Below are 27,348 nucleotides of genomic sequence, written 5' to 3' on the forward strand. Positions count from 1 at the left end.
ACAAAATACTTGACATTAATCGTAAATTGGATTTCTGTTCTTCAATTTTCCATTTTTTAAATGATGTCATGTCCCCTATGAGTCAATCAATCACCACTAAAATATTCATTGTGAGTTGTCCTTATTTCTAATACAGTGCTGTGATTTTATATAAAATCCTATCTATGGTTTGTGCAATTTTGTTCTTTTCTATGAATTGTCAGTACTGCTATCGGTGTCCATCATTTTAATAGATGTGTTCTTGAAAACTGTTTCAAATTTACATATTTACCCTCACTGTACATATTTTTACACAGTTGCCATCATACTAGAAAAAATACTTTGCATTCTTTTATCTCATGGTTTTTATCATATCTCCCCCATATTCCATGTAGTCTTAACTATGTTTTATTAGGTGAATAAAATTTGTGTTTCCCTTGAAGTAAATGACCCCTTTCAATCTAGTGACCCAATTCTCAAGAATAAATGAAGATTAAAATATAATGAGGTATAACTGGGTACAAAAAAACCCCACTATATTTATAAACAGAAAAACAAAAATGACTGTCGTATACTTTCTCTATAAGAAAAACCAACAATGTCTCAAGAGAAACCATCAATGCAGATAATTATATGCATAGTAGTTAAGAAAGGGGAATAACAGAGGCCAGGCTGAAGTTATTGTTCTATTTATCGGGCAGATAGAGACCAAGGGAGCAGTCAGTGCACAATGGGTAGGAACCAACAAGTTTGTTAATTATGCCTGAACGCCTCATATACCCGCCTCTGACAAGAAGTGACAAACACTCATTGCTGAGCTATTTTTTTTACTATGGAGAAATTATTTATTTGCTTGACATTGCTCTCACAATGGGGACTTTCTGTTGTTTCACCTTTGCAATATAAAAATTTATTGTTGAATTAAATTCTGTTACTTATTGTGACTGTGTACCAACTTTAACTGCTATTAATCAAAAAGCAGAAAATACAAAGGAATGATTTCAATGCTGTGTTTTTTAGGGATTGAAAAGCAGCAGGAAATCAAATGCACAATTGGAAAGCATAGTAACTAAACAATGATAAGAAAATAAAATATTTTGAGACCTTTTGTGTTAAAAAGTTTTAATAAATTACCCTTTAATTCAGAGCACATGTACTGAATTTGTAATATGTTATTTTGGTTAACAAAAACACAACTTAATTATGCAAAGCTGTGTTACTTCTACAGCTAGCACTACTGGGAAATTTTTTTTAATAGTAAAAAATGTTCCTTATTTTTAATTCTATTACTACTAAGAAGTAATGATTTTATCTAGACTTCTCACTTTATCTCTTGATCACATTGGAATGGAGAAATGGTTGGCTTGGGGGAGGCCTAGATTCTTACAGAACTGGAGTCCACCATTTGCTCACTATGAGTCACATGTACTCTCTGTGGCACTTCAAAAGATATGTCCATAAATTCTTTTAAACACCTTCCAATGAGAAGAGGAATTTATATCCCCTACCTTTGAAAATGCTCAAATTTTGTGATGGTTTTCAGCAATAGAGAAAGCCAATGTAGTTTCTTTGCTGTTTGTTTGAATACTTACCCTTGATGATATTAGTTCGACTGCCCTGTGGTGTTGGCATGTTTTGGTAAAGCCAAAATTAGTCCACCATAAGAGAGACTGCATTGAAAAATCACAGGTAGAGGTTCTAAGATTGCATGAGATGAAAGTGGTGCTTACCATCTTTTTCTGTGCTAGTATTCCATAATTCTAGCTGTCATCTTCACTGGAAATGCAACTGGTTGAGAGACCCCACACTGTAACTGCCTAGCTGAACTCTCTCTGAATTCCTGAGTCACAGAATTTAATAGAGAAGACAGAATGACTACTGTTTTAGTAAGCCACTAAGTTTCAGGGGGGATTTGTTATATAGCAGTAGATAATCAACACTCTCTGAATCTCAACATAACAAGGATGTTTCTTCCTATGTCTCAGGAAGAGTGAGAGTTGCTGGTATGGGTGTAATCATCTGACACAAAGCAGGAACAGAGAAAATTAGAGCAATTATAGTACCAAAATTTTAAACTATAAGGATGCTTGGAAAATAAAACATTTTATATAATCCTCTTATTGTAACAGGGATGAAATTCTCCACAATTGAATTGTTTAGATGAATTTGATTTGTCTAAGTGAAATTGAATCTGTCTCAAACCATAAATGCCTGGATTGGGGAAGTAGTTCAGTCTCAGTCAACATGGGCTTTCTCCTTATTTTGGATAATCCCAGAATCACAGAGAAAGTGCATTGTTCTGAAAGGAGTTCTCCCTCTTGATCAAGAAAGGGCTTGGGCATCCTTACTTTGCTCCTGGGTACGATACATCTTCCTTGAACTCCTTGCTTCTATTTAGCAGACCTACTTATGGCAGAATTTTTTTAATGCTTACTCTCAAATTCCATGGATCCTCCTTTCCCAGAGTGTTTGCACTGAAGTAGAACACTTTGTGGAACCCATAACCTTGGTTCCCCTCTCCACAGTACAGTTCATGTCTTTTTCAGATTCAACACACCAAATATTTACACCATTTCTTGCTTCTAAGATATCCTTTGAAGACAATGAGCTAGGAGGACTATGTCTAACTCTGTCATCTGGGCTTGGAACACAGAACAAAGAAAAAGCCCCTTTCTAGGAGAAACAACCCTAGTGTCATACTTTTCTACACAATGTGATTTCACTTACTATGTAGTAATAACCACTTTTTTACACTGATTTTAATTACAATTTATTTTACTCTTGCATTATAAAAATAAGTTTCATATTTAAAAATTTATTGGTATCCATATCTTAACACATAATTATAAAACCTGGACAATACTATATAAATTTTTAATATACTTTCTTGAAAAAGAAAAAAATAAAATATCCTGATTCTCCAGTTTTGATCAAATTATCCAGCATTTAATAACAACTATTATTATTCTTCATTTTATATACAAACATATATGTTTATGCACCTCAGTACACTTGTTTATGTATGTATGTACATAACATATATGTATATGTATGAATACAAATAAACATGTTCTATGTTACTAACGCTGTCCTAACTACAACAAATGACCTCAGTAAGTCATAAAATCTCCAGTGAATTTAAGGAAATAAAAGAGGAAGAATCAAGATGGCAGAGGAATGAATGGAAATCAAACTAAACTCCTCCCAGGACCAACCTGGAATTAAAACTAAATTGTGGAGAAATCATCTGGAATGAACAACTGAACAATAGAGAGAGAGGAGCCTTTTAACCTCGGACAGACAAGGGAATGAGCTTTAGCACAACCTAACTGGTAAGGAGTGCAGTAGAGACTCGAGAAGGTGGGCGGGGTGCCCATGGGCAGCAGCACCAGAAGGATATTGAAACAGCCAACTGGATCCCCCTGAGGAGAGTGGGGTCTAAACCATAAGTAGGGATCTCTAGTCAACAGCACCAGAGACCAAAAAGTACACAGATAACAGCCAGCTGTGAAAAGTGGCAGGGCTGCTCTCTGCCAGAGACAGGAGGCTTGAGACACAAAGAGCCGTTTAAAGGACAAATGCATAAATATTTTTTGCAGTTGTTTACCCTGGGTTCCAACAAAGGCGGGAGCAGAGTTGGGCTGGAGATGCCTGAGGAGAGACAGGGGAAGGAGGTTTTGGGGAGAGAATTGAGAGTAGCTGGCAGGATCCTGGTGTTGACTCATCCCCCATGTGGAGCAACAATCTTACTCAGGCAGACCACTCCCCTGAGCAGCAACAGCATGAGAGGGCCCAATAGCCCCGCCCCAAGTAAGGACTCTGCCCCACCTTGTGGTGTCTCTAAACCAGCCTGCTGAGTGCAGAGTGACTAGATTAACAGTTGAAGGAGACAGCCACAGACAGTAGATTCATGGAAGTCTCAAACAGACTGCTTAAAGTCAGACAGGGTCAACATCTGACATCACCAGAGGCAGATCCAGAAAGGAAAAAATAACAGTGGTCTCCTGCCATAGAAGCTCACACCACAAAGTCAGGAAATCAAGACATATCAATCTAAGAAGCAGAAGCAAAAAAGAAGAGTCTCACAAATAATGGGAAGACAAAGAAACACTCCCCAATTGAAGGGAAAGGAGGAATCCCCACAAAAAGAACTAAATGAAATAGAGGCAAGTAAACTATCAGATATTGAGTTCCAAACAATGGTTCTAAGGAAGCTCAATGAGTTCAGTGAGCTCAGAGAGAATTACCAAAAACTACAAGGAAACTATGAGGAACTTACTGCGAACTATATCAGCAAGAAAAAGGACATAGAAACTCAATAAGAGACAAGAGGAAATGAAGAATACAGTTTCTGAATTGAAGAACACAGTAGAAGGAATCAAAAGCAGGCTAGATAAAGCCGAGGATTGAATCAGTGAGCTGGAAGATAAGGTAGAAAAAAATTCCCAGAAAGAGCAAGGAAATGAAAAAAGATTAAAAAAGAATGAAGAGGCATTTAGGGAAATGCAGGACAACCTGAAACGTAATAATATCCATATAATAGGGATACCAGAAGGCGAAGAAGAGAAGCAAGGGATAGAGAAACTGTTTGAGAAAGTAATGATGGAAAACTTCCCTAATTGGAGGAGAGAAAGTGTCACACAAGTCCAGGAAGCACGGAGGGTCCCATTCAAGAGGAACCCAGTGAGGCCCACTCCAAGACACATCATCATTAAAATGGCAAATATTGAAGACAAACAGAGAATCCTAAAGGCACCAAGGGAGAAACAGGTAGTAACATATAGAGGAGCCCCGATACAGCTAGCATCTGACTTCTCAACAGAAACACTGCAAGCCAAAAGGGAGTGGCAAGAAATATTCCAAGTCATAAAAAGCAACCGAGACTGCTCTACCCAGCAAGGCTTTCAATTGAAATGGAAGACGAAATAAAGAGCTTCTCAAACAAAAGAAGTCTAAAAGAATACATCTCCACCAAACCAGCACTGTAAAATATGCTAAAGGGACTGCTTTAAGAAGATGGAGAAAAAGAGTCAATGAATACCCAGTGCCTTTTGCAGTCACCTTACTTGCTATTACCAATATTCTTAATACTTATTAATCTGATTGTGACAATGATATGTTATTTTGTTATTTTATTGTTTGTTGAAACTAACCCTGTTTTTGTATATTTCCTGCCTATTTCTATTTTTTTTTTAAAAAGCTTAAATGAGTTTTTGGTATTCTTTATCCATTTTTTGATTAAAAGTTTGTAGAATATTTTCCCTAAAAAAAAATCCCAAAAAACCTATTAACCCTTTTTTAGATGTGTGGCAAATACTTTCCTATTCTATTACTTGTCCTTTAACTTTTTTTACATGAATACACTGCATAGTTTTAGATGTTTAGTATAGTCATCTGGTCAATATTTTACTTTATAACTTCTGGATTTGAATATGTTACTTCAGGGTAAGAAAAATATTATTTTATATTTTCTCCCAAAACTCCTTAGATTTACATATTGATTTTTTTTTTTAAGAGTTAAGAGACCATGAGAAAATTTTCATAATTTGTTAAATTTCAAAAGCAGAATACAAAACCATGCCTATAGGGTGATATCCCAGTTTTGTGTTTAAAAAAAGTGTGTTTTAAAAAAATTATGTATGTGTTTATGGGAACATGGAAGAGAAGGGTGTGATTTTTTAACTCACCTGAATATTTGTTGTATAATGTATGAAATAGGGCTCTATATTTGTTTTCTTTCAAGTAATAGTGATCTATGCACCTTATATGTTGAATAAACCTTATTTTTCCCATTGATTTGAAATACCAATTTAATCATTTATTACATTGTTAGAAAGATATATATGTTTGTTCTTAGAATGCTCATTTTATTTCATTCATCTACTTGATTATTTCTGTGCAGGTGTCATGATTGCTGAGACTTTATAATGGATTTAAATTTCGTAATATTTTATAATGGATCTTGACATTTAAAAAAATAAATAAATGAAATCAATCTGCATTAAAAAAAAAGAAAGAAAGAAGGAACTCCAACCATTTGCAACAACATGGATGGAATTCGAAAATACTATGGTAAGTGAAATAATCCAATCGGTGAAAGACACATACCATAGATCTCTCCTATAAGTGGAATCTTTTCAACACAATAAAGTAATGAACAAAATGAACAGCAGGCAAGGAAACATGGAGCAGACTGAAAGTGACCAGAGGGGATGGGGAAGGAGGACAATGGTGGAAAGAAGGAGAAGGAACTAAACAAAGAACATGTATGAATGGCCCATGGACATGGACACAGAGTGGGAATTGACTGTGGGAGACGGGGGCAGGGTGGGATGAGTGGAGGAGGGTGAAGGGGGAAAAATTGAGACAGCTGTCATAGAATAAACATGATTTAAAAAAATAAAAGATGAAATAATGGTGTTTTATTTATTTATATTTTACTCTTTTTTGTATTTTTTTTCCTTTGCCATTTAGTCTCCTTATAACCCCCATCCCCAGCAATGCAATCCCCACACTGCTGTCTAGGTCCATGAGTCCTTTTGCCTTTTTGCTCAATCCCTCCACCCCCTCACCTCCCCTGCCACTAGCTCTATTAATCATTTGTTCAGTTCCTAAGCCAAATTAATTTGAATTTTAACACTGTGCCATGCAATAGTTATACTACTAAATATCAATTAACTATGGCTTTAAAAGTCTTACAAAATTTTGATTTACAAATGTATCATTAAGGAATAATTCCATGTCATTAAAAACTCAAAATTCATCGTATTCCAAAAGCAATACAAATACTTAAGACTTAGTTATGAGTTGTCGATTGCCAATTTATTCTGTTTTCTGTGTTAGCTTCAGGGGAAAGATATAGAAATAATTGTTTACTGTTTTGTTCAGACTGACATATATTTATTTAGTGTGGTTTCATGCAAAAAGAAGAGACCATAAAGTAAACCACTCTTTTCTCATAGTCCCTTTGGAAATGAGGCATTCATAGAAAATATCATTCTACACATGAGGAAAAGATGCCTTTCTTATTTTATTCAAGTTCCATATTATGCACAAAACAGTTGCTTAGAGTCACAGAATTTATGGGAATGCTTCCTAAAAATTCCACCCTGACAAGAACTGCCTGAAAGAATTTTGATTGCTATTTCCTTCAATGCTGCATATAGCCAATTTTAGTTATATACAATGTTTATATTCACCATGCTATGAATTATTGGCTTCTAGTTAGAATAGAAGAGAAAAGGAGTAATGGTCATGGTAACACAAACTTCTTTTGCTAACATATTGTATTTCAGTATAATATTGTGTTGTGCCTTTCCTTTCACACTAATAACTTCCTTAGTCCCATAGAAACATATGAGTTCTGGCATGCTTTGACATTTTGATTTTTTAAATAATATCTGTGATTTCTTCTTGTTTGTTTCCCTGGATAATGCCCACATTTTTCACTCATATAAATAATGGACTTAGGAGTAACTGGCTGCACCATGGCATCATGGAATCATAAACATGGTGTAGTATAGATTCTTATTTTACCAGGTGGCAGAAAAATAGTAACTCACCCAAAGGCGAATGGCTAGTTGGTGGCCACACAGTTCAAAGATTTCTCATCATAAAATACTGCTTTTCCCATAATATTGGAAATAAATAGCAGAGCTGTCACATATTTGACTAAAGTTTATTTAAAAAAACTTTCTTACACATTTGAAGTGTTTGACAGAATTTATACAAGGAACTGAAGGGATTAACAATTGGGGGAGATTGGTTGTAGTACTGAGATAGTAACTGAGATGGAGAAATGGCCATAGGTGGGAAATAATTTAACTTTCTCAGTCAAATGTCCTGTATTTACTAGGTTTTAATATCAACTATAATCTAGCTTGTAAAATAAATGGAGACATTTCTACTTTGCTCTATGTAATAAAACATTCAGAATCACAGATAGCATCTGTTTCTTGCTATTATCTTAATATTTACTGATAAAATCTTTTGAACAGACCCACTATCCATTTCATAAGGCTGCTTTAAAACAAGCTTATTTTCCTAGGAATATTTGTTCTTTAGAGCTTTTAAAATAAATTTTATGTTAATTATGGATCTATATTTCATCAAAATTAAATTTAAATGTTAGCATTTCTATTAGATCTTCCTTTCATATTTTTCTTAATTTTTCTGTTTTATTCAGTGTTTTTCCCTTATATTCTCATTACCATTGGAACTAGATTATATTTTTTTATTTTTATTTCATTAATATTTTTTTATGATGCTAGCACGTTGCTTTCTTTATGCTTCTTTGTTTCTGCTTTAAAATTAATTTCTGCTTTTCCCTTTATGAAATTTTCCTTTCTTCCTTACCTGAACTCATGTTGTATATAATTTGCCATCCTGCTTATTTTAAACTTACTGAATTTACCTTCTTTATAATGAAGTAAACATTTAAAATTATAAATTTCCATTTTGTACAGATTTTTAAAACTATCTATAGTATTTGGTATACACATATTTGGTATCATAAATTAATATATATTGATTTAACTCTATGTTCTCAATACATGTTTAATGGTAACCAGTTTGTAGAATTAAACTGCAGTATATACAATTTGTATCACTGGGTTATTTCTTATGATTTTTAAATTTAACTTTTTAGCATTTCATATTTAATTTGAATTGTCCTTATATTAAGAAATACAATGTGGTTTTCTGAGACATTTGAGCAAGCATAGAGGCAAGAAGAGGCTGCTATTTCAGGCAGGAAAATTGTCAACATTTTGATATGTGAAAAATGGAGCTATTTTCTCTACCCACAGGAGCAATCATCATTGTTGGAAGCTGCTGCCCCTGAAGTTACTATATTGAATTTTTAGCCAAGGTTTTATTGTTCTACCTCCACTTGCCCAGCTTCCAGAGCTTGCCAAACCTGAGCTACTACCGATTTTTCAACCCATAGGATGGGCTCTCGCTGTTTTCAGGCCACATATGTACTGTTTGGACATTCATTGATTTACTCTATAATTGAGCCAAACCCTTTCTTATACTCTTTGGTCATCAGAGTAAAGCACCATTTTAGATCATTCTTGTGGATGATTAACATCCTTCATTTCCCTCTTTACATTAGTTGAAAAGTCTAGGGCTGTATTTTGATCACTTTTATTTATCATCTATTTTTTCCTTAGATGCATGAGAGATTGGACATAAAATGAACAATGAACAGACAATATGTGAACATGGTAGCCTACCCCACAACCTGCAGCAATCAACCCAAGAAACCAATGTATTATGTTTCAACCAGTCCAGAAAGCCAATAATGCCTGTAGTAATTAGTCCCAAATGATCAGGACTTAGTTAATAATTGACAGCTCTCCTGATTCTTTTTCACTGTTTCTAACTGAGGACCAACTAGAGAAAGCAAAATCAAATGTGTACTAACATATCACACAGGATGCCGCTTCTACCTAGGCCACTCCAGCAGCCTCCAATCAGGGCATACCTGAAGCTTACCCTGTTTTCCCTACAAAGCTTTCCCACTCTTCCTGACTTTGAGTTACTGACAAACACAAGTGATGGAAGCTGGTTTCCTTAGTATAGCAAACTTTGAATAAACAGCCCATGTTTGTTCTTAATTGGGTGGTCTTTATTTATTTCCATAGTTAAAAAATCATGTTGTGACACATTCTGAGAAAAGGAAAAAGTTGAAGATAGTTCTTTTATGGTACGGCAAAAATGAAGCTGTTTGGAAAAGTCTTGACGATCCAGAAAGACCCTTTTTACTGGGATCATCATTGTGGGCAGCAGGCATAAGCTAGTCCTTGAAGAACTTACTGGCATATAGGTTTCATCACCCATCACCTATGCATGACAATCACTTATGCATCACAATCTCTTTGAGCCTTGAATGCCTCATGTAAATAAAAGAAGATTAAAAAAATTATTTTATAAGTTTGTTGATTAAAATACATAAAGTGATAAATATAAATTAACTACCATGGTATTCCTAAATGTTCCTTGCTTTACTCTACTTAAAAGTATCTAACAACCTTCACCACAAAATATTGCTGTGGGCTGTCATTCCTTCAGAGACTGTTTTGCCAGCTGAGAATGAAGTACATGTATTTATCTTTGCACTCCTTATTCTTTAGTATATTAATTAATTTATTAAATAACTCATATGTTTGAATGTCTATTATATACCAGAATCGTTCTTAGACATCGGCTACAGGACAGTCATGGTTCCTGCCATCTTACAGTGGAAAGTTTATATATTTATATATGTTGTATCACAATATCTATAAATATGAATATATATTCATTAGTGAATAACTACAATTTTCTCTTTCTTTGGTAAATTATGTTGTATTCTTTTGTATCACCTTTGTGTTCTATACCATGTTATGCATATAGTAATTGCTAAAAATTTTTAATGATGAATACATTATAATGTGTATTGATTTAAACTAAGGTAGAGACAAGACCAGATTTTTTTTGTTTCTATTTTGAATGTCTTATTTTAGTTTCTTGAAACAAAATACAAAATATAACACTAATTAAAAACAAAAATCGCAGATTTATAATCACTGAATAAGCCATGCTAATAAATCATTAGTGAATCTTGTGCTATTTAATCTTCTTTCAAGTCCTTGAAAATTGCTAGTAATAATTTTTAAAAAGATTGAGTAACTTATGAGTCCAAAGATTCAAAGCTTTTATATCTGCATGACTTTGTAAACACACACCTACAGTATTTCCCATTTACATGTGTCAGATAGGTTCTAAGACCCCCAGTGCATGTCTGAAACTGAGTACCTATAATACCTATAGTATCCTATATATACTGTGATTTTTATTTTCCTACACATGCATACCTTTTCATTTAAAGGGTGCACTTAACAGCTTCCCTTGGGCATATGCAAGTTGCCAGGAACACTACTTTTGCCCTTTGAGGCCATTATCAAGTAAGTCAGGGACACTTTAACACAGGCACTGTGATACTGCAACAGTTGATCTGGTAACCAAGGAGGCTACTAAGTGACTGAAGGGCAAGTATGCAGACTACAGACACTGGAAGAAGGCATGATTCAGTTTCGGGGAAGTATAAAGTGAGACACTTTGAGATTTCATCATTCTACTCAGGACGGCATGCAATGAAAACTTATAAATTATTTATTTTGGGCATTTCCGAATAGCATTTTTGGACTGTGTTTGATTGGGGTAACTGAACCAATGGAAAATGAAACCATGGATAAAAAGGAACTACTGTGTGTATGTGCATGTACTCAAAATTGCATTCTCTTGACATTTTCAAATGTCACTTTAATATATTCAATATTATTATGCTAGTATAAGAAACCCGTCCTCCTTCCACCCCCGGAAATATACTTCACGGAGCCTAAAGAAAACTGTTGGCTGAAAATTCTCAAAATGAGCCAAATACAATGCAAGTAACTTGAAACTAGCAGGGACTATGACATAAAATTTATTATCTATAATTGTAATGCTCTATTTAAGATTTTTTTATTATTTTTTTCTTTGCAGAAACAATGGGAATCATACCTCCTAAGAAGAAAACATTCAGACTATTATGGCTTCATTAATTTTGTTTTCTTAAACATTATGAAGACACTGTAATTCAAACAACATCATGGAAAAACAGGTGGTATTAATATGTTTAAATTCTTAAGGATTACATATATGGCTTTAATTTTTTGAAATATTATCTAAGTAAAAAACATTTCTCTCTGTTTATACCTGGTGTTTTACCTTACATAGATATTCTAAAATTATGAATGTATATCAGAAGCTTTTTTTTCCACATGCTTTGACAGATATTATTATTTTTCCCTGACCCAATAAAAAGCAAATCAATGCATATTATTTTAATTTCAGTTTTATTTGATTTGAAGGAGTAATTTAAAATATTAAACTCACTATTTTATAAGCCTGGACTAAAGTATTTATGCAAGTGACTAATATGATTTTACAGTCTTAGGATTTGTCACAAAAACTGTCATTCCATGGTCCTTTTACCCCACTACTGACAGCTCATTGCTTACTGAGCTGCCTGAAAAATTGAAGAAGGTGATACTCATATTGAATCTATGCTTTGTATAATAGTCCATATACAATAAAAAAAAAGACATGCCTATTAGGACAGACATCCATATAGCTAACACACACACACACAAAAATAGCTTTGTTACTCACTGCTTAGTGTCAGTTTTATTTTTAAGGAAATTATCTATATTTTAGTCTTGGGGTCTCCTTGTGGTCTTAGCTCATAAAGCTAATCTATCATGACATGTCTGACGTGGTCTTCTGGGTTCTCAACTCAGATTTGCTGCATGTTGAATTCCACTCACCCACTGCATAGCGCTCAAACATACACAGTCACTGAAGAACTCAGTCTACTTATTTTTTATGCACTAGGTGACTGATTCCCAATCATCACCGTTAATAATTAAAAAATGACTGAACCCAGCCCTTCTCGGCCCCACCAATCATTTCATATACAAAGATTGTGACCAGAATCATGCCTTTCATCTTCCTTAATTAAGGAGGCAGCCCCCATTCTCAGCAGAGTGTGAATGGAGCCTGGCCCTCCATCTTTGTCATGTAATAATGAGATATTGCTCCTTCCATTCCTTACTGCACAGTGGCCATGGAGACAGTGCAGTGAATCCCTAATAACCACTATTGCCCTGCACACACAAGAGCAGAGGCTTCTCCCCCTGCCACCTACTCAGTGCTTCAGAAATTCTGTGTGAGTGGAAGCATGTCCTCTGGGTGGCACACAAGCAGGATGGACTAGATTAACACTAAAAATGTTTAGTACAACTAAATTGCAAGGAATCACAGGCTACAGAAATTGTCTGGGAAATGCAGTTTGATCCTAAATAAGTTGAGTGCATTCCAAAACAGAAAGTTTAAGTAATAACCAATGTTTCAAAATATAACTCTCAAAACATCTAACATGCAGGCCCAAATTTTCAGACCAAACCCAGAGAAATCTCAAGTTGAATGAGAAAAGACCATAGACACCAACACTGAAATAATACACATACTGGAATGACTAGAAAAGGATTTTAAAAGAGGTATAATAAAAATGAATAAACTTTTAGAAACATCTTTTAAAAATTAAGAAATTGAAAATCTTGACATACAATATGAAGAAGTACCAAATTAAAGTTAAAGCAGAAAAAATAACAATCCAAATGAAAAATCTCATAGTGTGGATCACTAACAATGGATCACACACGATGCAGCAGAGAGGAAAAAGGAAAAGAAACTCCTACCTTTTGCAACAGCATGGATGGAACTGAAGGGTATTATGCTAAGTGAAGTAAGTCAGGCTCTGAAAGACAAATACCATATGATCTCACTTATATGTGGAACAAAATCAACAAAACAAACAAATGAGCAAAATAAAAACAGAGAAATGGAACTAAAAAACAAACTGACAGTGACCAGAGGGGAGGAGGGAGGGAGATAATGGGGAGAAAGAAGGAGAAGGGTCAAGTCAAGGAACCTGAATAGAGGACTCATGGGCACCGACAACGGCAGGGGGGTATTGATTGTGGCAGTGGGGGTACAGGCCGGGGGAGCAACAGGGAAAAAGTAGGACAACTGTCACTGACCAATAATAAAAAAAAATGACAGAAGAATTACTCTGAACTTGAAGATAGATCAACGAAATTGTTTTCATTAGAACAAAGAGAAAATAGTTTGAAAAAGTAACGAGATCTTGGGGACTTATGAAACAAAAACAGAGGATCTAACATTTGGGACATTAGAATTTCAGACAAAACAAAAAAATTAATGTAGAGGTGAAACTGTATTTGAAGGGATGATGGCTGAAAACATCTCAATGTAACAAAGAATTATATAAACATTAATTTAAAAAGCTGGACAAATAGAAATGGATAAATCTTAACAATTTCATGTCCTAGCATAACAATCTAACAGCTAAAGACTAACATCAAAGAAAAATTTTGAAAGCTACCATAGAGAAATTAGGCATTGTCTATCAGTAAATTTGAACAATTCAAGTTTAGCTGGCTTCTCACAGACTCTATCAGGCCCATAATAAGTGACAACATTTTCATGTGTTGAAAGGAAAGAACTGTTAAACCAGATCATTATGTTTAGTATTTTTCAAAAATGAAGGTGAAATGAAAATATGCTTACATACAAAAAAGCAAACATAATTTATTACCAGCAGAACTAACTAAACAATGTTTTTCAGATAGAAACTGTATGATAAAATAATAGAATATGGAACATGAAGAATGAAAACAGAAAAGGTAACTTTATGGGTAAATAGAGACTTTGATTTTACTCTTTTTTTAATGCTTGACAGTTAAGAACTGTCATTCATAAAATTGTGTGATGTGGTTCTCAATGTAAGTATACAACTATTTAAAGGGAGTAACTAAGTGACCTAAATGTTACATTAGCTACATTCCAATTGACATAAAATATATTAAAACTTTTAGGTTCTTTCAGTTTGTTGCCATCATCTTTGTTTCCTATAGGCTCTTTTAAAAACAAACAAACAAAAACCAGTTTCTTTAACTCCATGTCAATAATTTTAATTGCCTTTAGTTTATTTTAGAGTTTATTTTTATGAGAGGATTTCTATAAAGATACCATTAACCTGAGCATTATTTTTTCTTTATATTATACTCTTTCTATATAAAGTAAACAAAAATTATTTTGGCAATTTAGAAATCTGACAGAATGAGTTATTTTCATAAGCTGTAAGCAAAAATCCATTTAAATATTTTCAATATTGTTTCTAAAACTCTTTAAAGTCATATTTCTTCTACAGTAATTCTATAATGAATTAAATTCAATTCTTCTAAAATTAATTGAGAATCACAACTTTAGAGATTTAGATGGAAAACCTATTCTAACATCTTAATTTCTATAATTAGAAGTAAAAAAGAAAGTGTTGTCAAGTAACATGTATGTTCATCTCCCCTTAAAGTTTGCTTTCCTGATATTTGCATATTTTTCTTAGATGGAAAGTACCAGTGAAAAAATGACAAATTTATCTGTGAACTAAGGAAAGTTCTTGTTAATAGAATGACTCTGGATTTTTCTAGTATGTTCTATTAAACAATAATTTCATAATTCATGTCAGTAAATTGTACAATTCAATAATAACCTGATTATCATAATAAAGATAAAAGAGACCTGAAGACACCTTGGTTAAAATTAGAATGTCTGGAAGATCATTAAGAAATATGAATTAGGAATATCAGGCTGGGGGGGAAAGATGGCGGAGGAGTGAAAGGGAGTCACGCTGACCTCCTCCTAAAACCAAACTGGAATTGCAACTAAATAATGGAGTAATCACCTGGAAAGCAGTGGAGCCATAGTGGGAGAGGAGCCTTGGTGCCGCGGACAGTGGATTCTACTCTCACACATCCCAACGGGTGAGAATTGCGGTGGAGGCTCAAGAGGGTGGGCTGGGTGCGCACGGGCACTGGCACCAGAGGGACATTGAAACGACCAGTTAGCTTCGCCCGAGAAGAACGGGGTCTGAATCATAAACAGGGACCTCTAAACTACAGCAGCTAAAACCAAGAAAATACAGACAAAACGCAACCCCAAAAAGCTTAGGGGCACTCTCTGCCAGAGACAGGTGGCTGGGGATGCAAAAAGACATTTAAAGGGCAAACGCAAAAGCTGCAGCGGCAGCCACCCTCCTTGATCGCTGGGTACAGGTGGCAGCAGGGTGGGCTGGTGCCTGGGAAAAGACTGGTGAGGAAAACTTTGTGAAGAGAACTGAGACGGCGGCCGGTGGAGCCCGGGTGATAACGCACTTCCCACTCTGCAGCTCCCATCTGGCTCAGGCATAAGGGAATCAATTAACCTGCCTTTTGTGCGCTCCGCACACAGCTTGTACGCATGTGAGCTACGGGGCTGAGTGCAGACTGGCTGGGAGAGCCTTGAGGAGAGACTGGAGACGGAGGCATTGGGGAAAGAACGGGAGGAGGAACCGGGGAGTCCCGACTCCCTCCCCGTTCGGTAGTCTCCATTGTGGGCTGGAAAGGCGCGACTCCAAAGAGGCAGAAGCGGGGCGCGCATGAACCAGACTGCCTGCGATTGAAACGCAGTCCGCACAGGGGTTGGATCCTTGGCCGAAGGGGTCACAGAACTGCCCAGAGGCCCCTGAGGGGAGACTAGAAACGGAGGCATTGGGGAAAGAACGGGAGGAGGAACCGGGGAGTCCCGACTCCTTCTCCTTGCCGAAGTCTCCATTGCGCAGGAAGAGGCCACACCCCCAAAGAGCCAAAAGCCAAAAAGCAAACATAGACACCCCCAAAACACCCAGAGCAGGCGCGCACACTTGCGCCGAGTGACTGGCGAGGGTTGGCGAGCGTGTGTGTGACCCACGCGGGCTGGCAAATGCTTGCACCTGCCGGCAAGGCCTCACACAGACTGGCACCCATACGGCCTGCGAGGGATTGCACAGAGGGGCAAGGGCAGGCGTAAATTGACCTACCGGGCGCGATTGCGGAGCGGCCCACAAAATAAGTAGAGCTGCCCAGAGTCCCTGGAGGAGAGACCAGAAACAGGATTAACGGGAGAGTCCTAGAGCTGATTTCCTCCCATTTCCGTAGTCCCTATTTGGCGAGGGCAAGCAACGCACCCAAAGAGCCAAAAGCGGGGAAAACACACAATAGAAGACCCTAAACTGACCAGTGCCGGGAAGCTCGCGTGCCAGGGAGGCCAGATGAGTACGGGAGGTCGCGAATAAGCCCCCTGGTCTAGGGCAAACACATGCGAGCCCAGGCAGGTGGGGGACCCTGCCACGCTGGGAACGCGCTCAAGGAGCCTTCGTGAGAGCGCAGAGAGATCCCAAAAAATAGCTCAGCCCTGACCGAAGGGGTCACAGAGCGGCTCCAAGCAAGAGTCAGACACAGGTATTAGACTCCTGAAAGGCTCAAACAACCCAAGGCCCTATAGGGTCAACAACTGACATCATCAGAGGCAAGCCCAGAAAGAAAAGTAAAGGACAAAAATACTTAACAGACTCTAACAAAAATGGGAGGAAAAAGAAGTTCCCCTCAAATGAGTGGAAAAGGGGACTCCCCACAGAGAGAGCTAAATGAAATAGAGGCAAGGGAACTATCAGATATGGAATTCAAAACAATGGTTCTAAGGAAGCTCAATGAGCTTAGCCAGCTCAAAGATAACTATGAGAAACTGCAGAGAAATTATCAGGATCTTACAGCAAACTATATAAGCCTGGAAAAGGACATAGAAACTATCAAGAAGACACAAGAGGATATGAAGAATACCATTTCTGAATTGAAGAACACAGTAGAAGGAATCCAAAGCAGGCTGGATGAAGCCGAGGATCGAATCAGTGAGATGGAGCATAAGGTAGAAAAAAGCTCCCAGAAAGAACAAGAAATGGAAAAACGGCTCAAAAAGAATGAAGAAGCATTTAGGGAAATGCAGGACAACCTGAAACGCAATAATATCCGTATAATAGGGATACCAGAAGGAGAAGAAGAGGAGCAAGGAATAGAGAACCTCCTCGAAAAAGTAATGATGGAAAATTTCCCTAATTTGAGGAGAGAAAGGCTCTCATGGATCCAGGAGGCACAGAGGACCCCACTCAAGAGGGACCCAAGGAGGTCCACTCCAAGACACATCATCATTAAAATGGCAAATGTCAAAGACAAAGAGAGAATCCTCAAGGCAGCAAGGGAGAAGGAGAAAGTAACATACAAGGGGGCCCCGATACGCCTAGGAGCTGACTTCTCAACAGAAACACTACAAGCCAGAAGGGAATGGCAACAAATATTCCAAGTCATGAAAAGCAAGGGCCTACAGCCAAGGCTGCTCTACCCAGCTAGGCTCTCCATTAAAATAGAAGGAGAAATACGGAGTTTCCCAGACAAAAGAAAGCTAAAAGAATACATCTCTACCAAACCAGCACTCCAAGGTATGCTAAGGGGACTGGTTTAAGCAGATGAAGGAAAAGAATGAGACAGAGAGGAACACAAGTACAAAGAGAAAAGATGAGTAAGTTTCTATCAGTAATATCTCTCAATGTGAATGGACTAAATGCCCCAATCCAGAGACACAGGGTAGCTGAATGGATAAGAAAACATGACCCACACATATGCGACCTACAAGAGACCCACCTCAGAGCAAAAGACCTACACAGATTGAAAGTAAAGGGATGGAAAAGAATATTCCAAGCAAATGGACATGAGAGAAAGGCTGGCGTTGCCATACTTGTATCAGACAAAGTAGATTTCAAAGCAAAGGCCATAAAGAGAGACCCAGAGGGGCACTTTATCATACTTAAAGGAAGAATCTATCAAGAAGACATCAACATTGTAAACTTATATGCTCCCAATATAGGAGCCCCCAAGTTTATAAGGAAATTGTTGGATGACTTCAAAAAAGATATAGACAGCAACACACTGATAGTAGGGGATTTCAACACCCCACTGTCGAAAATGGACAGATCTTCCAAACAAAACATTAATAAACATATCATGGCGCTGAATGACACACTGAATCAAAGAGACTTACCTGACATATAAAGAACCTTACATCCCAAAGAAGAAAAATACACATTCTTTTCAAATGCTCATGGCAGTTTTTCAAAGATAGACCACATGATAGGACACAAAGCAAGCCTCAGCAAGTTCAGGAAAATTGAAATAATACCAAACTTTTTCTCAGACCACAAGGCCTTGAAACTCGAAATCAACCTCAAAGAGAAACTTCAAAAACTTGCAAACTCATGGAGACTGAACAGTACACTATTGAACAACGAATGGGTCAATAATGAGATAAGAGAAGAAATCAAAAAATTTCTGGAAACAAATGAAAATGAACAGACAACAGTCCAAAACCTATGGGACACAGCAAAGGCGGTCCTGAGAGGGAAGTTCATAAAATACAGGCTTACCTTAAAAAGATAGAAACATTTCAAATAAAAGACCTAACACTACAACTTCAAGAACTGGAGAAACAACAACAAATAAATCCCAGAGCAAGTAGAAGGAAGGAAATAGTCAAGATGAGAGCAGAACTGAATGACATAGAGACAAAAAACAATTCAGAGGATCAACCAATCCAGAAGCTGGTTCTTTGAAAAGATTAATAAAGTTGACAAGCCTTTAAGCAGACTCATCAAGAAAAACAGGGAGAGGACCCAAATTAATAATATCAGAAATGAAAGAGGAGAAATAACAACTGATACCACAGAAATACAAATGATCATCAGAAACTATTATGAACAATTATATGCCAAGAAATTTGAAAATCTTGATGAAATGGACAAATTTTTAGAAAAGTATAATCTTCCAACACTGAAGGAGGAAGAAACAGAAAGCTTGAACAGACCGATAACAGCTGGGGAAATTGAAGCAGTCATCAAGAAACTCCCGGCACACAAAAGCCCAGGGCCAGACGGTTTCCCAGGAGAATTTTACAAAACATTTAAGGAAGAGCTAACCCCTGTCCTTCTCAGACTATTCCAAAAAATCCAAGAGGAGGGAAGACTCCCAGACTCCTTCTATGAGGCCAGCATCACCCTGATCCCAAAACCAGATAAAGACCCTACCAAGAAAGAAAACTACAGGCCAATTTCGCTGATGAACATAGATGCTAAAATCCTCAACAAAATATTGGCAAACCGCATCCAGCAATACATTCAAAAAATTATCCATCACGATCAAGTGGGATTCATCCCAGGGATGCAGGGATGGTTCAATATACGCAAATCAGTAAACGTGATACATCACATAAATCAAAGAAAAGACAAAAACCACATGATCATCTCGATAGATGCAGAAAAAGCATTCGATAAGGTACAGCACCCATTTATGATCAAAACACTCAGCAAAATGGGAATAAATGGGGCATTCCTCAACGTAATAAAGGCCATATATGAAAAACCTACAGCCAATATCATACTCAACGGGCAAAAACTGAAAGCTTTCCCACTAAGATCAGGAACACGACAAGGATGTCCGCTCTCACCGCTTCTTTTCAACATCGTATTGGAAGTCCTAGCCACAGCGGTCAGACAAGAGAAAGAGATAAAAGGCATCCAAATAGGAAAGGAGGAAGTAAAACTATCATTGTTTGCAGATGACATGGTAGTGTACATAGAGAACCCTGTAGACTCTACCAAAAAACTCCTCAACCTAATAAGTGAATTTGGCAAAACAGCAGGATACAAAGTCAACATTCAGAAATCAAAGGCGTTTTTGTACACCAGCAATGCAATAGAAGAAGAAGAAATCAGGAAAAATATACCATTCGATATAGCACGAAAAAAGATAAAGTACCTAGGGATAAATTTAACCAAAGACACAAAAGACCTGTATGCAGAAAACTATACAACATTGAAAAAAGAAATTAAGGAAGACACAAATAAATGGAAGCATATACCGTGCTCATGGATTGGAAGAATTAATATCCTCAAAATGTCCATACTACCCAAAGCAATTTATAGATTCAACGCAATCCCTATTAAGATACCACTGACGTATTTCACAGAAATAGAACAGACATTTCAAAAATTTATATGGAACCATAAACGACCCCGAGTAGCCGCAGCAATTTTGAGAAAGAAACACAAAGTAGGAGGGATCACAATACCGGACATCAAACTCTACTACAAAGCCACTATACTCAAAACAATCTGGTACTGGCACAAGAACAGATCCGTAGACCAGTGGAATAGAATAGAAAGCCCAGAAATAAGCCCAGGTCTCTATGGACATCTAATATTCGACAAAGGGGACAGAAGCATAAAATGGAGCAATAACAGCCTCTTCAACAAATGGTGTTGGGAGAGCTGGATGGCTACATGCAAAAAATTGAAGTTGGATCATCAGCTGACACCATACACAAAAATAAACTCAAGATGGATAAAAGACTTAAATATAAGTCGCAACACCATCAAAGTCCTAGAGGAGAACATTGGCAGGAAACTCTCAGATATCCCACACAGCAATTTTTTCACTGATATGTCTCCTAAAGCAAGGGACATAAGGGAAAGAATAAACAAGTGGAACCTCATTAAAATAAGAAGCTTCTGCACGGCTAAAGAAAACATCAGCAAAATGAAAAGGGAGCCAACCGTATGGGAAAATATATTTGCTAATGATACATCAGATAGAGGTTTGATCTCCAAGATATACAAAGAACTCACTCGACTCTACTCCAAGAAGACAAACGATCCAATCAAAAAATGGGCAAAGGACCTGGGCAGACGCTTTTCTAAGAAGGAGATACAGAGGGCCCAGAGGCATCTGAAAGGATGCTCAGCATCACTAGCCATCAGAGAAATGCAGATCAAAACCACCATGAGGTACCACCTCACACCCGTCAGAATGGCCATCATAAACAGATCCACAAACAACAGGTGCTGGCGAGGTTGTGGAGAAAAGGGAACCCTAGTCCACTGTTGGTGGGAATGCAGACTGGTGCAGCCACTATGGAAAGCAGTGTGGAATTTCCTCAGAAAGCTGAAAATGGAACTGCCTTTTGATCCAGCGATTCCCCTGCTGGGACTATACCCTGAGAACACCAAAATGCCAATACAAAAGAACCTATGCACCCCAATGTTCATAGTAGCACAATTTACAATAGCCAAGTGTTGGAAGCAACCTAAATGCCCATCAGTAGATGACTGGATCAAAAAATTATGGTACATATACCCAATGGAATACTACGCAGCAGAAAGAAAAAAAGAAGTACTAAACTTTGCAACAGCATCGATGGAACTGGAGAGCATCATGCTAAGCCAAATAAGCCTGGGGGCGAAAGACAAATACCATATGATCTCACCTATAAGCGGAACCTAACCAACAATGCAAAGAAGCAAGAAAAATAATACCAGCTACACTGAAAGGAAAAGAAATCAACAGAGACAAGAGGGAAGGGGGGGCAGGGAAAGGGAAGGGAAGGGGAAAGTCAAGGAACATATAGCAAAGACTCATGGACAAAACCAAAGGGGAAGAGCTGAGGGAGGGAAGGTGGGAGGGGGCAAGGGAAAGAGGTGGGGGGAAGACAGAGACAAAATATTTAAAAAGTAAATAAATTAATAAAAAAAAGAAATATGAATTAGTGATACCTCTATGAGCAAATATGCTATTCTTAAAGTAAATGTAACTACAGCTCATGCCCTATAGAAACAAACTGATTTTACTTGAAATTAGAAAATAAACAGAAATGTTATGGTAACCACAGTTTTCAGCAAAAATGTCTTTAAAGTTATCAATGGCAAAATTGTGAAGGCGTAATAATTTGTCTTTAGTGGTATGCCCAATCAAGTCCTGAATTTGGCTTAATTTGGTAGGTGTGAGGATTCACACAGGAAAGGCAATTACCAGACACCAACTGTCTAATACACTTCCTGGAGAATAGATACCTTTTGTATTATTTAAACCTAATCATAGAGCAGTTTCCTAATAAATCGACAGTGGACAAAGAAAAAAATGTAACTGAATCAAAAAATACATAAATAAAAATACGGAAAACTTCAATTCAATGAAGCACAACTCTGAAAGCCTTGAAAACAGGCCACAGTGTACATGTTCTTTTTCCTACTTTTCTTAGGAAAGCAGACCAATAGAGAAAAAAAGGAATACACATTTCAATTCTTATAAAACAACAACAACAACAAAAAACCCTGTGATATGAACCAGTTTAGAAATTTCAGTTTAGCTTGTCAATAGGGAATTTAATTAAATTCAATTGATTTGTACTCTATTAAAATATTCCACCAATTTAAAAGTAATATATATATATATATATACATTGCAGATAAATGCATTTGAGTTTTATATGTTATTTTTGCCCATTTGGAGTATGTAATTGAATTATGTTACAGTGATCATTTCCCTAATAATTAAATGTTAATATTTAATATGTTATATATTTTTTCAAATATTGTATTTAATGATTACAGAATAATCTTTTGCCTAAAAATTCCTTATTGGCCATCTATAATACTTAAAGCTAACATTTCCATAACAGTTCTATGAATATCCTTCATATAAGTGTCACTGAATTTGTACAAACCATATCACCACTACCCAGATGAAGAAATAGAACACTAACAGTATCACAAAAACCATAGGACCCCTTCTTCTTGTAACTACACCCTTCTTTTTTCTAAAAAAAATTTTTTTTAATCAACTTTATGTATTTATTTTTTAGAGAGGAGGGAAGAGGGGGAGAAAAAGAGAGAGAAACATTGATCAGTTGTCTCTAGAATGTGCCCCAACTGGGGACTGAACCTGCAACCCAGGCATGTACCATGACTGGGAATCGAAATGGTGACCCTTTGCATTACGAGACGATGTCCAATTAACCAAGCCACACCAGTCAGTGAAAATAACCAAAAGTAACAATATTGATATTTCTACCTTCATAGAATAATTTTGTCTATTTTTATATTTATTTAAATGGAAGTACATTATGTCTAGGGCCTTTGGTTCAGTATTGTATTAATGAGATTCAGCCATATTGTTGTCTAGAACAATAAATTTGTTCTCGCTGTTTATACAGTGTTACATATAGAACATTCAACTCCTTATTTGTCACTCCCTCCAGCCCCTGACAACCTCCATTCTACTTTCTATTTTCATAAGTTTTACTACATCAGATTGCTTTTATAAAAGGAATCATGCAGTATTTGTCCTTTTGTGGCTGATTTATTTCACTGAGCATAATGTCCTTGAGGTTCATCCATGTTGTAGTGTATTATAACATTTCATTATTTTTTATGGGTAAATAATATTCCATTGTGCATATATGCCATACTTTCCTTACTCACTGATGAACATCTAGGTTATTTCCATCTCTCGGTTATTGTGAATAATTAATACTCTGGGCCTTTATTATCAACTACTACTTATTTTTCCATTAACTATATATTCAACCTTTTATAATCTGTCATCATTTTCTCCTCATTTTTTCTTTATACTTTGTAAATATTCCTCCATTTTTACTAAAACTTCTGTACTTCTTCTTCTTCTAACCTAAATGCTCTCACAAGGTAATCTTATACCAATGCATGAATTCAATCTTTATATAATAGATAATTTTCCTTATTTCTGTATCTTCATCAGAACCAATACATAATTTGTAAACAAGTACATCTAACATCTTAAGAGTTGTTTCTATGATAGTTCAATGTCCTAAATTTTCTCTCTTACTTATATCCTAAGTCATACCATGTAAGAAGTATTTTCAGCCACAGAACAAATGGTTAAGTATTTCTAGAGCTACCAAGAGCTCCAATCCCTTCAAAACTACATTTGGAAACTCTAAATGCCACTACTGATTATTCAGTGTTAATGTTGAACAAAAATTCCCAATTCACATGGAGGTAATGAACCCTGGCCTATCGCTGTCTTCTCTAGCCTAGAAATAATTCCTAGAGGCAGTCAACTTGAGGTTCTTATATAGCGCACTTCAGTTTTCTTAGCAAGTGTCGTCATCATTGTAGCTGATTCTCTCGCCACTGACACTCTTAGAGAGTGAGTCATGACTCTAAGCCCAATTTCTTTCTTCTTTTAGAAGTGGTTATTACCCCAGGAGATACTAAATGTTAGGATGGTAGAGATGGAAACCTCTTCTGATTCTGGTTCTCTGAATGAGCAGTGGTTAGTATTTTCTCCCCTATATAATAAGGTCCTATTTGGGATATAAGAGCTGAACGTGCTCAGTGCCCCAATCCTCTAAAGGTTGCTGCTTCTTAAAGAGAACTACATGTGAATATAATGTTAAGTTGCAAAAGGAAATAAGACCATCTTTTTCCTTTGAAGCCTTTAACTTTTTCATACTTTATTAAATAATAGAGCTTCCAGTGACCACTCAACACACCTCCCCACTGTCATTGAATCTTCTTGTTCTCATTGTCTACAAAGAGCCTATAATGACAAGGAGGCTAGGAAATCCCTTTTACTGGCTGTGTCTCATTATCTCTGATAGATATAATCCACGAATACTACACAGAGGAATGAAAATAAGTCACTCATGACACTAGAGAACAATATATGAAAATGCTAGTAAGTTCCCAGATTTCCTTCAGCAACTTGGGCTCTACCGGAACTGCCATGATCTGCATATCTCCTGGATAATGCATTGTATGTGAGAATTAAAATTGAAATCTGGATACAACAAAAAAGTACAGTAATATTTTCTGGGAGGAAATGCCAAAGTGATACTAATTTTAATCTAGAATAAAAAGAATATAAAAATTGCAAAAAAGATAATAAGAAAAAGAAAAATTATAGTTGTGGTCTTGTCAATTAGATACCAACATGAAAAATTCAGAAGTTGAAATAAAAAACACAGTAATAAACAAAATAAAAATACAAACAATTTAAAAATATATTTTAAATATATATGCGATATTTGAGAATATGCAAATGCTTTAACATATATTTGAAATATTGCAATAGAAATGCATAAATCCACAATAATGGGAATGTCAAACCCTTCTCTCAGTTGTCAATAGAACAATAGAGAAAAAATCTTTAAGAATCTAGAAAAACTAGGCAGTACTATAATCAAATGGACATACTTGACATGTGAAGAACACTCTATACAATAAGAATAGAAGACAGATTACTTTCAAGTTCACATGGATCATTCATTTAGAAAGATCATCTCTGGTGTTATAAAAGAATTCTTAACAAATGTAAAGCAATTTAAATTTAAAAAAGTATATTCTCTGATTAGATGAATTTTAAAATAACATTATTTTAGAGTTATTGAAAAATCTCTAAATCTTGGAAATTAAATAATATCTTTTTAAAATCTGTGGGGCAAATAAAAATTTCTATGGGAAATTAGCAAATACTTTGAATTGAACAAAAAATAAAAGTATCAAAATATTTGTAGTATGCTTCCTGGGAGGCCAGCATCCACAGAGGAGGAATGGAAAGGCCTGACCCCACTAATCAAACTCAAGGAAGTGCTAAGGGGATTCTCTTACTCCACAGCCCCTTGTTGGATTGAGTTGGCTAAGGAGGCTTTCACTGAGGGAGCATTGCACCTCAATTGCTCCTATGGCCTAATTTTGCTTTCTTCCTTCCCTACTCTTTACTTTCACATATGCCAATTCTAAGAACATTCCCTAATAAGCCTCCTGCTTGCTAATTTTTACCTCAGAGTCTGCTTCCTGGGGAGCCCATCCTGAATAAATTGCCATTAGCAAAATAAAGACTTAGAGTATTTCCAAATCAGCCTCTGGGATTCAATCTCAGATCATTAATTCAGAGCATGTATTTAGTAAGAATACACTGCCTATTCTAAATTTAAGCTATTCTGTTTCTTTGTAGGATGTTTTATTAGTGGATTTGGTGAAGCTCATTTTCTGATGTTAAGTTAAAGATGCAATTATTGGAATTCATTCCTTCAGAAGGTGAATTTTAGGATATTGCAAATTGCTGACATCTCTCTACCCTTTATACTGGTAAACAGGGAAGACGAGCCATTTTAACTAGTGTTGCTAACAACGCAGTGATTAGTGAAAACTGAAAACAGGTAATGCTAATGATTGGAGAAAGATTTCAATAATAACCACTGACTATTAGCCTGCAATTTTTCCTTTGTCTTCCCTATTTTAAGTCTTAACCATACAGACAGGGGAAAACACATGATTAGCTTAAATTCAATTTAAATTATGGTTTTGCTTCAATATTAGTGGATACTGCATTCAACTAAACTGATAATTGAAGTGTGCATTAGAAACGGGAAGTCTGCTTGGGAGAAAAACACAGGTTATAAGTTTTGTTTTTGCTATCTTCTGACATTTTTATTGGCTATGCCAACTGAATGGCTTTACAAATAAAACTTAACAAATAAAAGTGAATGGGAATGTACAGAGAAATGCTTAAGTGGTCCTATCAAAAATAAAATGACACAGTATTATAAATATTTTTCATGTTCTGTAAATATGTGGCACTTAATCAAAAGTCATTTGCACCTTGACTTTTTAAAGGACCAGAAACATAATAAAATTGAATGAGTCTCTTTCGGTTTCACTTGTTTTTTGAGAATGCTTGATGCATTTTTCTCCAGATATGAATTTTTAACTTTTAAATTGACATTTACATATTAGCTTTTAAATGTGTCATGAAAAACTTGTGCCACCAGCACACACACACACACAAGGTTTAAGAGTATTTAGATTTCTGTTCTGGCTCATACAGTTTACACTACTAAATCACTCCCCTTTCATACTATCATAAATAAGTAGAAATTCTCCACAGTTAACTGAGTGTGGTTAAATTATGTCTCTTAAATATATAAGCAACAATTTTAGAAAAATAACAGTTATTAAAAGGGTCATCAAGCCTTCAGGTTTGT

The sequence above is a fragment of the Pteronotus mesoamericanus genome, unplaced genomic scaffold (assembly GCF_021234165.1).
Source record: "Pteronotus mesoamericanus isolate MK-2021 breed Mesoamerican mustached bat unplaced genomic scaffold, CSHL_Meso_final scaffold_45, whole genome shotgun sequence".
Lineage (NCBI taxonomy): Eukaryota > Metazoa > Chordata > Mammalia > Chiroptera > Mormoopidae > Pteronotus > Pteronotus mesoamericanus.